Below are 11,155 nucleotides of genomic sequence, written 5' to 3' on the forward strand. Positions count from 1 at the left end.
GAACTTCTGAGTAAAAAAAAAAAAGGTGTCAGAAACTTCTTCTTTTCTCTCTTTCTTCAGCCAATACCTTTAATACATTTGCGGCCGGCAATACTGTCATGGTTCCCAATGGCAGGGACTCAGGCAAAAACGGACTAGCTCTAGGAATGATGGAATCTCAGATGACCGCGACGCTGAACCTAACACGCAACTAATAGTAGCCAGGGGGTGTGCCTACGATTATCCCTAGACACCTCGCACCAGCTGGAGATCTAGTTACCCCCTAGTAGAGGAATACACAGACCTGGCTTGCCTCCAGGGAAACCCCAAAAGTGATAGTAGCCCCCCACATATAATAACGGTTAGGTAAGAGGAAAACACGTACGCAGTATGAATATAGATTCAGCAAAGAGAGGCCCTCTGACTAGATAGCAGAAAATACAAAAGAGGACTTCGCGGTCACCTCAAAACCCTAAACAGCCATCCTGAAATTACTTTAACTCCGTTATCAACTCATGACACCGGAGTAGTAATTTCAGATCACTAGAGCTTCCAGCAGCAAGAGAAATATAAATGCATGCTGGACAAACAAACACAAAAAATGCCAAAGATCCAACTTAGCTGAATTGCAGACTTGGAGCAGGTAGCAAGCAACAGAGGTGCTCTGGTAACATTGATTGCCGGCACTAGAATGACTGAGAAGCCAGACTAAATAGGAAACTCCCAGTTTCCTGATGGGAACAGGTGCAAGACAAAAGTCAGCCAGTACCACCAGTAACCACCAGAGGGAGCCCAAAAACAGAATTCACAACACGGACCCACGTCCACCGCAGCGGAAGGGCCTGAATTCCTTGGAACCGGCAGCGGAGCTGAGCCTACCCATCCCGACCTCGGAGCCAGCGGAGGAGGAACCATGGAGGTCGGAGCCACATCCGGAGACCGCAATGGAGGAGCCGCGGTCCGGGCTGCGGCCGACTCCAGTGTCCCCGTTAGTGGACCGGATCGACATCGGTGGAATCACATCAGGCGCAGGTATGGAAGACGCCCCTGCTCCCCCGCTCGATCCCGCTCTCGCGACCGACCCTCATCCCAGTAAAAGCCACCACCTCTCGGCAGAGCTAGTGGTGTTACCCCCCGACGAAATGGGGAAGCTGGTACCACCGCTGCCGACCAGGATGGGAGAACCCATAGACGTGGGCCCAGACGGGGTGATTCTCCAGTGGGACACCCCCCGGATTGGGCCGGATGGAGCTCGGGAGGAAGGTTTCACCCTTGCTGTGCTTACCTGGGAACAATACAAACAATGTTTGATCCTACATTGGAAAAGACAAAAAGAGGCAGAATTAACTGACCCACCGAGAGTACAACAACCACCTCTTGCGCGTGGTAGGAAAGACGTGGTAAAGCGGGGAACTGTGTTGGCCTTCCACCCGAAGAGGGGATGGGGCTCCATACAGGAACCGGGGCTACCAACTGACGTCTTCGTTACTAGTCACAACGTGAAAACTCCCTGCTGCAGCCGAGATGGTGACCCGTTGCAAAAGGGGGATCAGGTGACCTACACCCGTCATCGGAATGCGCAAGGATGGTACGCTCGGAATGTTCGCCGGTGCGAACCTGAAGGGGCGTCATCTGTTACTTCAACTGGGATTGAACCAGACGTGGCAGACCTTACTACTATTGCCGTCGTACGTCTTATTGCAGCAACTGAGCTGGCGGCTAGAGTCCGCCTTCAAATCCAGACATCAGGTGGTCTGACTGCACCCGAGGGACCAACTATTGACACTGGCACCGCATCAGTCGTGGACCAGGGGCCTGCGCAGTCAGGAGGTGTCCACTTTCGGCTGATGTCGTGCACCCTACTATGAGGATAAACCTCGATACCATGAGAAGGTAAATAGTTACTGTTCTACTGTTTTGCTGATAAGCCCGTTTAGGGTTAACTCTTAAAGGGATCCCTTTGTTGACCCGGGATCCCTACTGCTTTTTGGTTATTTTCTATTTTCTTCTTTGTTATCAAGAACTGCCGCAATCATGAACAGTGCATGATACAAACTGCTTGTAAATAGTTTGCACCTTCTTAAAGGTGCTCCCTACTGGTTTTACTTAAAGAAGGACTCTTTGTGAAGATACCGCACCGGAGCCTTTGCTGAGTACAGACTGGTAGCTTGAGAAGATGTGCTACCTCATACAGACTGGATCCCCTCTTAAAGGGGATGTTCACTTTTTGCACTTAAAGAATGGTATTGCTTTAAGACAGATAGATAGCAATAATGTCTTGACAAAAAGAAAGTGATGATGATGCTTACGTGTAAAAGTTATATGTATCCAACTAGTTGATTGTAAGAAATGTTTGATAATGTTGATAGAAAAATGAGGACAGAAAGTGAACCCGTACGGGGTTAGTCAGCGAGTCCTCTTAGGAGCCATGTAAGGATGGCTCAGTGATTTCAAACTGAAAGTAAATGTTATGTTCTATACTGTGTATAGTAGTTGAAAAGGCAGTAGGCCCGGGCTGAAAGGGGCGGTCCTGTAAAGAAAGGAGAGGCAGCAGGCCTGGAGCAGTTAGGACAGGCCGTCCTGCAGATTTAGCGAAGGAGAATGAAAGAGAAAGAGTTAATTAATATTATAATGTTTTATAAGTAAAGTCTTTAGTGGATAGGAAGTGTACATCCTTAAGGACAATGTTAACTTATTATTCAAAAGTTTGCACTGAGTAGAATGCCCAGTTGGGTAACAGGAGTTGTTTATAGCCTGTAATTTATAATGTTTAACCATGTTTGTAACGTTCAAGTGTCCTCACCTCCCATAAAGGGAAGCTCTGTTCAAGCTTACTTATTGTTATTGCATTTTCAAAATTGTATGTCTTTTTGCTGACATGTATTGTTGTTTTCTTCCCAGTCCCGGAGTACTGGATTTAACCAGGGGGAGTGCAGCGCCCCAGAGTCCTGGTCGTTGCAGTACTGTGGCTCCGCCGCTAAGGGGGGCCATGGTACGTCTGATGGCACTGAAGGAGTTCATCTGACCAGGTATCACATACACCAATACATTTCACAGTCGGGCCTCCAGGGGGAGCTAAGGGTTCTATTCATTAGGCCACTCCTCACATACTGGTAAAACTGGGGGTCAGGCAGGAAGTTAGAGAGAAAGCTGACTGGGTTGGAACCAGGCAACACCTTGTGGCAGAGGGTGTTGTGGGGGAAGATTCGGTAGGGTCCCTGTCAGGGGTGGGATCCTGACAGAGGCCTGGCAACTTGAGAGAGTGTCACGGGACCGTGCCTGCTCAGCATAGCGGCGGTGCCCAAGGAAGGATTAGAAGCGAGATAGATTGTGCTGAGTGAGAAACGAGATCAAAGCAACAAGGAGAATCCCAGTAGGAGTCGTGCTGTAAGACCGAGGCAACATCCTACTGAGGCGCACAACCGGCGGCCGGAACGCCGAGGAAGTATTTCATATATCTAGCTCCAGGCAATGCTTCAAACCAACGGCAGGACAGTCAGTCACAGGTGGGCTGTCTCACCTAAATCACCTATGCAGACTTGGGGGGCAACCTGTGGAGAGGGGCGACTCTAGGGTCCCGGAAGAGCTCCGAGCCTACCAGTCATACGGGGGCGTCCCAACCATAACACCGGGAGCATTGCCCCAGTGTGTCCAGCAATCATCTGCCCCAGTGTGTCCTCCAACATTGCCCCCAGTGTGTCCAGCAATCTGCCCCAGTGTGTCCAGCATTGCCCCCAGTGTGTCCAGCAATCTGCCCCAGTGTCTCCAGCATTGCCCCCAGTGTCCAGCAATCTGCCCCAGTGTCTCCAGCATTGCCCCAGTGTCTCCAGCATTGCCCCCAGTGTGTCCAGCAATCTGCCCCAGTGTCTCCAGCATTGCCCCCAGTGTCCAGCAATCTGTCCCAGTGTCTCCAGCATTGCCCCAGTGTCTCCAGCAATCATCTGCCCCAGTGTGTCCTCCAGCATTGCCCCCAGTGTGTCCAGCAATCTGCCCCAGTGTCTCCAGCATTGCCCCCAGTGTCTCCAGCATTGCCCCCAGTGTCCAGCGCAATCTACCCCAGTGTGTCCTCCAGCATTGCCCCCAGTGTGTCCAGCAAACTGCCCCAGTGTCTCCAGCATTGCCCCAGTGTCTCCAGCATTGCCCCAGTGTGTCCAGCAATCTGCCCCAGTGTGTCCAGCATATTGCCCCGGGCCCCCCGGATTGCCGTTTGCAAAAAAAAAAAAAAAAAAACGAGTTCTCCTCACCTGACCGGCGCTCCAGCGGCGAGCTCCCTCCAGCAGCGTGGACTCGCCGGCGACTGACAATGACGTCAGACGCCGGCGACGTGTGTGCTGCGCATGCGGCCGACTTCAGCCGCCAGCCTCCAATTGGCTGGCAGCTGTTGTTAACTATTGACGTGCGGGTGCGTGCCCGCACGTCAATAGGAAACCACTGCAGCACCGGTAGGGGCCTGGTGAGCAGATGAGACGGGGCCCGATGCGGGCCCCCTCTCTCTGCCCACCGGGCCCATAAATGATACGTCAGTCAGGGCACGGGGGCACTCGGGCAGTAATGTCCTGAATGGCGGCGGGCAATCTGTGCGGTAGCCCAGGGCCCCCCCACACCACTGGGCCCTGGGCTACCACCCAGATTGACCCTCTTATAATCCGCCCCTGCGAACAACCAGTAGATGCCTTGCTGCTTGTGGATGATCAGTATTGGCAGCAGCAGAACTGTGTAGGAGACAATGGACAGGCAAGCAGACAGTACAGTTGATCTAATCATTGTTATTGGCCATAGGTAAATGAAGGTCAGCACTGCACATTGCCTGATTCATTTTGACGAATGAAAATTCTTGTACACTCTCAGTAGATAACCTGGTACGTTTGGGTATCACAAAACCATTGAATTCCCTCTCTGACAGTACACTGAAGTCTGGACATGACAGTACATCCATAGCAAATTAGGCCAGTCTGCTGAGCCATTAGTGGTCCATGCAATCGGGGCTCTGGGTATCTTCCAGAGAAAGGTCCCAGTGTAAGTTCAACTGAACCTGGCCTTTCTGCTGGTGAGTCTCTGCTGAAGTGTGTCAGGTTTGTATAATGGCAGATAAAACACCTGATCCATTATGTCAAATATACTTTATCTGTTGCTGCTGCCGACTTAATTACTTATTGTAGCCCTAACCTCTGGTTCATGCTGGGGAACATTTTCTCAGTGGAGAGTGGTCTCCTGGTCAGCCGTGTAGGCCCAAGGTGTCCACTCTGTGAAAGTTTTGCCAAGCAGGTAACACAGTTAATCCTCATAATATGCCAATTTGTATGTCTGTTCATAAGCCAAAAAAGATTACCCCATTTTGCTATTATAGTGAGGATCAAAAACCATGGCTATACAATATTCATCCATTTGCTATCAGTACGCCTGACATCTCACAAGTTTTCTAGCATACAGTTGCCAAGCTGGCCAGCATGACCTCGGATCCCATTAGTTCACTTTTATCACCCCGCTGAAGAAGTTGTCATGGTCATGGTCATCATCATTTTCACTGTGATTGTCAGCCTTGTCCCCTGTCAGTGCCAACTCAATGTCCCACACCACAATCACCTGCTGCTCCTCCAAATTCTCTTCCTCCTCTTCCCACCTTCGCATCCTTCTGCATGTAACATGGAGCAGCCACAGAAGATGTACAACTTGCTGTTCTTTCTCCAACCCCTGTTGCAATCTGGTGACTGCTTTTCTCAAGGATAAATATGAGTATAAATATGAGGATAAGTATAAGTATGAGGGAGTTGACATAGGTGATTCCACAGTTGCGCCTAATGAGAATTTTTGTAGCCTCTTGAAAGAGCTTCAATAGCTACACGTGTCCCTCATTGGCTGCTAATGGTGGATCTCAAAGTGGGCCACGCTCTAACATATGCAGCATCAAAGTCCAGCAGGTTGCAATGTCACAAATAAGGTGATATTCTAGAAGACCTTTCGGTTTTTGCAATGCCAGGAGAGCTTGCTTTGTCACATAAGAACGATCAAAAAGAGCAGATTTGTTACTGGTCATAGTCACCAGTTTCCTCTGGGGATATACAGCTGTGTGAAAAAGTGTTCGCCCCCATCCTGATTTCCTATTCTTTTGCATGTTTGACACACTTAAATGTTTCAGATCACCAAACAAATTTAAATATTACACAAAGATAACACAAGTAAGCACAAAGTGGTCTTTAAATGAAGTTCTTTATTATTAAGGGAAAAATAAATTCAAACCCAGAGACCCCCATGTGAAAAAGTGATTGCCCATAAACCTAATGGTTGGGGCACCCTTAGCAGCAACAACTCCAAATCAAGCATTTGTGATAACTGGCAATGAGTCTTACAACACTCTGGAGGAATTTTGGCCCACTCATCTTTGCAGAATTGTTGTAATTCAGCCACATTGGAGGGTTTTTGAGCATGAACTGCCTTTTTTAGGTCATGCCACAGCATCTCAATCGGATTAAGGTCAGGTGTTTGAATAGGCCAATCCAAAGTCTTAATTTTGTTTTTCTTAAGCCATTCAGAGGTGGACTTGCTGGTGTGTTTTGGATTATTGTCCTGCTGGATAACCCAAGTGTTCTTCAGCTTGAGATCACAAACAGATGGCCAAACATTCTCCTTCAAGATGTTTTGGTAGACATCAGAGTTCATGTTTACATTTATCACAGCAAGTCTTCCAGGTCTATAAGCAGCAAAACAGCCCCACACCATCACACTACCATCACAATATTTTACTGTTGGTATGATGTTCCTTTCCGAAAATGCTGTGTTACTTCTATGCAAAATGTAATTTAACATACATCTTCCAAAAAGTTCAACTTTTGTCTCGTCAATTCACAAAGTATTCTCCCAATAGTCTTGGGGATCACCACAATGTTTTCTGGCAAAACTGAGACAAACCTTTTTGTTCTTATTGCTCAGCAGTGGTTTTCATCTTGGAACTATGCCATGCAGGCCATTTTTGCCCAGTTTCTTTCTTATAGTGGAGTCATGAACACTGATCTTAGCTGAGACAAGTGAGACCTGCAGTTCTTTGGATGTTGTTGTGCGGATTTTTGTAATCTCTTGGATACTCATTGCTGCACTCTTGATTTAATTTTGGTTGTCTGGTCACTACTGGGAAAGTTCACCACTATTTTATATTTTCTCAATTTGTGCATAATGGCTCTCACTGTGGTTTGCTGGAGTCCCAAAGCTTGAGAAATGGATTTATAACCTTTTCCAGACTGATAAATCTCAATTACTTTATTTCTCATTTGTTCCAGATTTTCTTTGGATTGCAGCATGATGTCTAGCTTTTGAGAATCTTTTGGTCTACTTTACTTTGTCAGGTAGGTCCTATTTAATTAATTTATTGGGTGAGAACAGTTGTGGCGCTAGTAAGGTAATTTGAACTCAGCTTCCCAAAGATGTGATAAACCACAGTTATTTTATGTTTTAAGAGTGGGGAGAGGGACAATCCCTTTTTTACACAGAGCCCTGTAGGTTTGGATTTCTTTTTACCTTAATAATAAAGACCTTAATTTAAAAAACTGCATTTTGTGTTTACTTTTGATATCTTTGTCTAATATTTAAATTTGTGTGGTGATCCGAAGCATTTAAGTGTGACCAACATGCAAAACAATAGGAAATCAGGAGGTAAGCACTTTTTCACACAACTATATTTCTTTACAAAATGTTGCACAATTAATTTCAAAATGTCTGCCATAGAGGAAGCATTAGTTACTTTGCCTAAATGTAAGGCAACAAGAAAGTTCCAAGCATTGTTAGTCATGTCAGCCAATGTGAGATTTGCCACATGATGCACAGCAACAACTTCTCTACTGTATGGCTTTTGTCACTTATGCATTGATGGTATAAAACCACTTGGCTGTTAGGTATGAAGTCTTTTCTGTTGAGTTGGATCGAGTGTAGGAGGAAACAGATAATCTCCACCTGGTAGTGAAAATAGATGTGCCACCCATTCACAGAGGCTTCACCACTTGTCCTGGTTGTGGTGGTGCCTCACTGCCACTCAAAACATTTATCCAGTGGGCCATGAAACTCATGTATTGTCCCTACCCATAGCTGATGCTCCCAGTGTCTACAATGCAGTGCAGTTTGGAGTTCAAAGACAAGTTGAAAGGTCTAAATTCTACTTCACATGAGAGCACAGGGTGGGTTACACTTAATGCGAGAATTAATGGCAGCTGGATATTTTCCCATGAGGTTGAGTGCACACCGTCAGTTCTTTAAAGGCAGCCAATTCTACGGGGTGCTGCGGCAGTGACTGCACTACCAGCAACTTGACTGGGTGAGACAATCAGGGATTCAGATTTTCCAGTGCAAAGTAGAAAGGAGAGGGCATTCTTGGAGCACAACAAGCAGTAGTGGCGATGACGATGATGGTGATACCACCAACAGTTACTACTTGAGGTTGCAACCTGGCTGACAGAAAGGTGAGCGTAAAGAGAAGGGGTAGGAGGACACCATGAGACTTGCTGATCGGATTGTTGTTCACAAAGCAGGTGATGTTGCTTTATGTGCTGATGAAGAGCTGTATTAGCTAGTGTAAATGAACATGGGATGTCCACAGCTAATTTTCCTTTTGCAGAGCCTGTAGACTGCCAAAGAATTGTCTGGCGGAAATGTGCGAAAGAACTCCCACACATGAGATACCTGCACGTATAATTCGCCACCACTGCAACCAGATCTTTCAGGTGATGTTGAGCCTCCTTCACCAAGAGCATGTGTAGCATCACCTGCACCAGATTTGTATGCAGAACAAGTATTTTTTTGCCCACAAGTATATTTTAAGTGCACGTCGCCTGTGCTGTGTATTGTTAAAGCCAATATTTTCCTCCCCTGATGACATCACCTCTAATAATACTGTATAAATTCTGTTGTGTTTTTTTACTGCTTTGATAAAACGTGAATGTATAATAAAAGCTGCAAGTCATGTTGGTACCTTCTTACCTTGCCATTTGGTAAAATGCTGTACAATACATTGAAGTTTGGAGTATATATACATTAGACGTTTCATAGAGTCTCACTGCCGTACCAGTAGGTGTCAGCACTGCCACTTATAAGACCTGTCTATGCACTTAAAAACTTTCTGGAGAACTTGACCCCTGTTAACGTTTTGTACTTGTTTATAATAATTTATTCTGAACAGGAAGGAATAAAACATCTTGGTATCAATATTATAAAGTAAGTATATTGCAGTTTTGTAGTAATCAATGTAATAATTTAATGCAAATCAGTGCTGAACAAAATGGTCAAGTCATTCTGTAAGTCAATAAAACTGGCTAAAATTAGAAAATGGCAATGCTTGAGGCAAGCAAAATATATCTTGGCCAAAGCTTTGTTCAGCTGGATGTTTCGAGTCCCAATCTACTTATTTGTCATGCATGAGCAGATTTGGTTAGATTGATGTTATCTCAGGAGAGCCGGTCCCACTTATCTTTGAGGAAGCAAAGTTGAAGCAAGAAAAAGCGAACGTGTTGGTTCTTGTGTCCCCAGAAAGACAGGTAATAGTTAGATAAAAAAAATGTTAGCTAGACTGTTAACCTGTTAAATGCCACTGTTATTAACAGTGTGCTGGCACATCATTCTATGCGCCCATCGGCGCACCTGTGATCACAGGCATAGCCTATAGGTTGCTATGACAGCAGGGGTTCTGTTAAAGACCTCCATGCCTGTCATTATGGAGCTCTCTTGAAACCCAGCCTGTGGCCAGTCTTCAAAGACTGTGATTTTTAATATGCAGCAATACTGTATTATTGCTGTATGAATTATAAGTGGTCAGAAGATCACAGTTTCAAGTCCCCTAATGGGTCTAAGGTCTCCTTCACACGTCCTGGTGATTTCTTTACTGGAAAAACTAGCACTGGTGAGATCTGTGGTCCGTGTGCCATCTCTATGTAGATTTGTGACATCCGTGTATCCGTTTGCTGGCCCTGTCCGTGTGTCTGTGTGTTATATCCCTGTGCCATCCATCTGCCCGCCCCTGGGATAAGCAGTACAGTTAGCTGTTCCCAGGCGCCGGGTGCTGAAGGCAGCTCTCATCATTGTCGCCTGGTCTACATGAGATCAATGTGACCAGGCGACAACTATGGGAGTTGTATTCAGAACCTGCTGTGTACATTGTGTATAAAATAAGTATATATATTTTTAAAATGGTGTGTGCTCCCGTGTAACTATTTGAACCAGCAGAAGGAAAGCCAATAGCCTTAAATGTTCCCAGATTATTAATGTTAGCTCACAGCTGTTTGTTTAGCCTTTACTAGTTATTAAAGGGGAATAATAGCCTGGAAAGGGGCCATGGATATTGGCCCCCTCCCAGACTAAAAACATCAGTTTTCAGCCACCCCAGAAATGGCACATTCATAAGATGCGCCAATTCTGGAGCTTATCTCCTCATATCCAGGAGACACTGAGCTGAAAGTCAGAGAGCAGCTTCAGTGACCTACGGAGACATCATTGAGGTTACCACCGGTCACTGAAGCTGCGGTTCCCACGGGCAGCTCACAGTGAGCAGCCTGATGAACTCCGTTGACCTCAATGAGATCACCGCTAGCACCATGAAAAATTTCTCACGGTGCTAGTGGTGACGTCATGAAGGTTACCGCAGTTCATTGTCCGGGTCACACTGAACTGAGCTTGAGAACAGCTATCAGTGACTGACAATAACCTCTATGACATTATCGCTCATCACAGAAGCTGCGTCCCAAGCTCAGCTCAGTGTCTCCTGGATTCATGACTGAGCATCATGCCACTGCTCAACCATGTAATCCTGTTTCAGCAGAGATGGAGTACGGCATGGGACAACTGGATTATTGCCAGACAAGTGAGGAATATGTTATTTATTTTCATTTTTACAGTAATAAATGGTGAAATGAGGGTGGGGTGTGTTTATTTCAATTAGTAGACTTTATCTGGCTGTTTATTTTTTGCAATATGACTATGGGGTTAGTAATGGAGGCGTCTTATAGACACCTCTCCATTACTAACCCCTGGGCTTGATGTAAGCTGACAATACAAAGCTGACATAAACCCAAGGGCAAGCGAGAAGAGCGAGGCTAAGCTCCATATTTGGCGCATCTTATTGATGTACCGTTTCTGGGGCGGCTGAAGGCTGATGTTGGTAGCGCTGGGAGGGGGGACATTATCCCTGGCTCTTCCCAAGCTA

The 11,155-nt window shown here is 46.2% G+C and overlaps 1 long non-coding RNA gene across 1 annotated transcript in view; it reads left to right on the top strand.

The window, feature by feature from the left end:
• Positions 1–8,918, top strand: part of LOC143762790 (uncharacterized) — a 55,327-nt gene extending 46,409 nt beyond the window's left edge. Inside the window, exons 2-3 of the long non-coding RNA XR_013212276.1 lie at positions 7,251–7,316; positions 8,579–8,918. This is a non-coding gene — a long non-coding RNA (uncharacterized LOC143762790). The remainder of the gene's footprint in view (positions 1–7,250; positions 7,317–8,578) is intronic.
• Positions 8,919–11,155: the final 2,237 nt, after the last annotated feature.

This window comes from Ranitomeya variabilis, chromosome 1, assembly GCF_051348905.1.
Source record: "Ranitomeya variabilis isolate aRanVar5 chromosome 1, aRanVar5.hap1, whole genome shotgun sequence".
NCBI lineage: Eukaryota > Metazoa > Chordata > Amphibia > Anura > Dendrobatidae > Ranitomeya > Ranitomeya variabilis.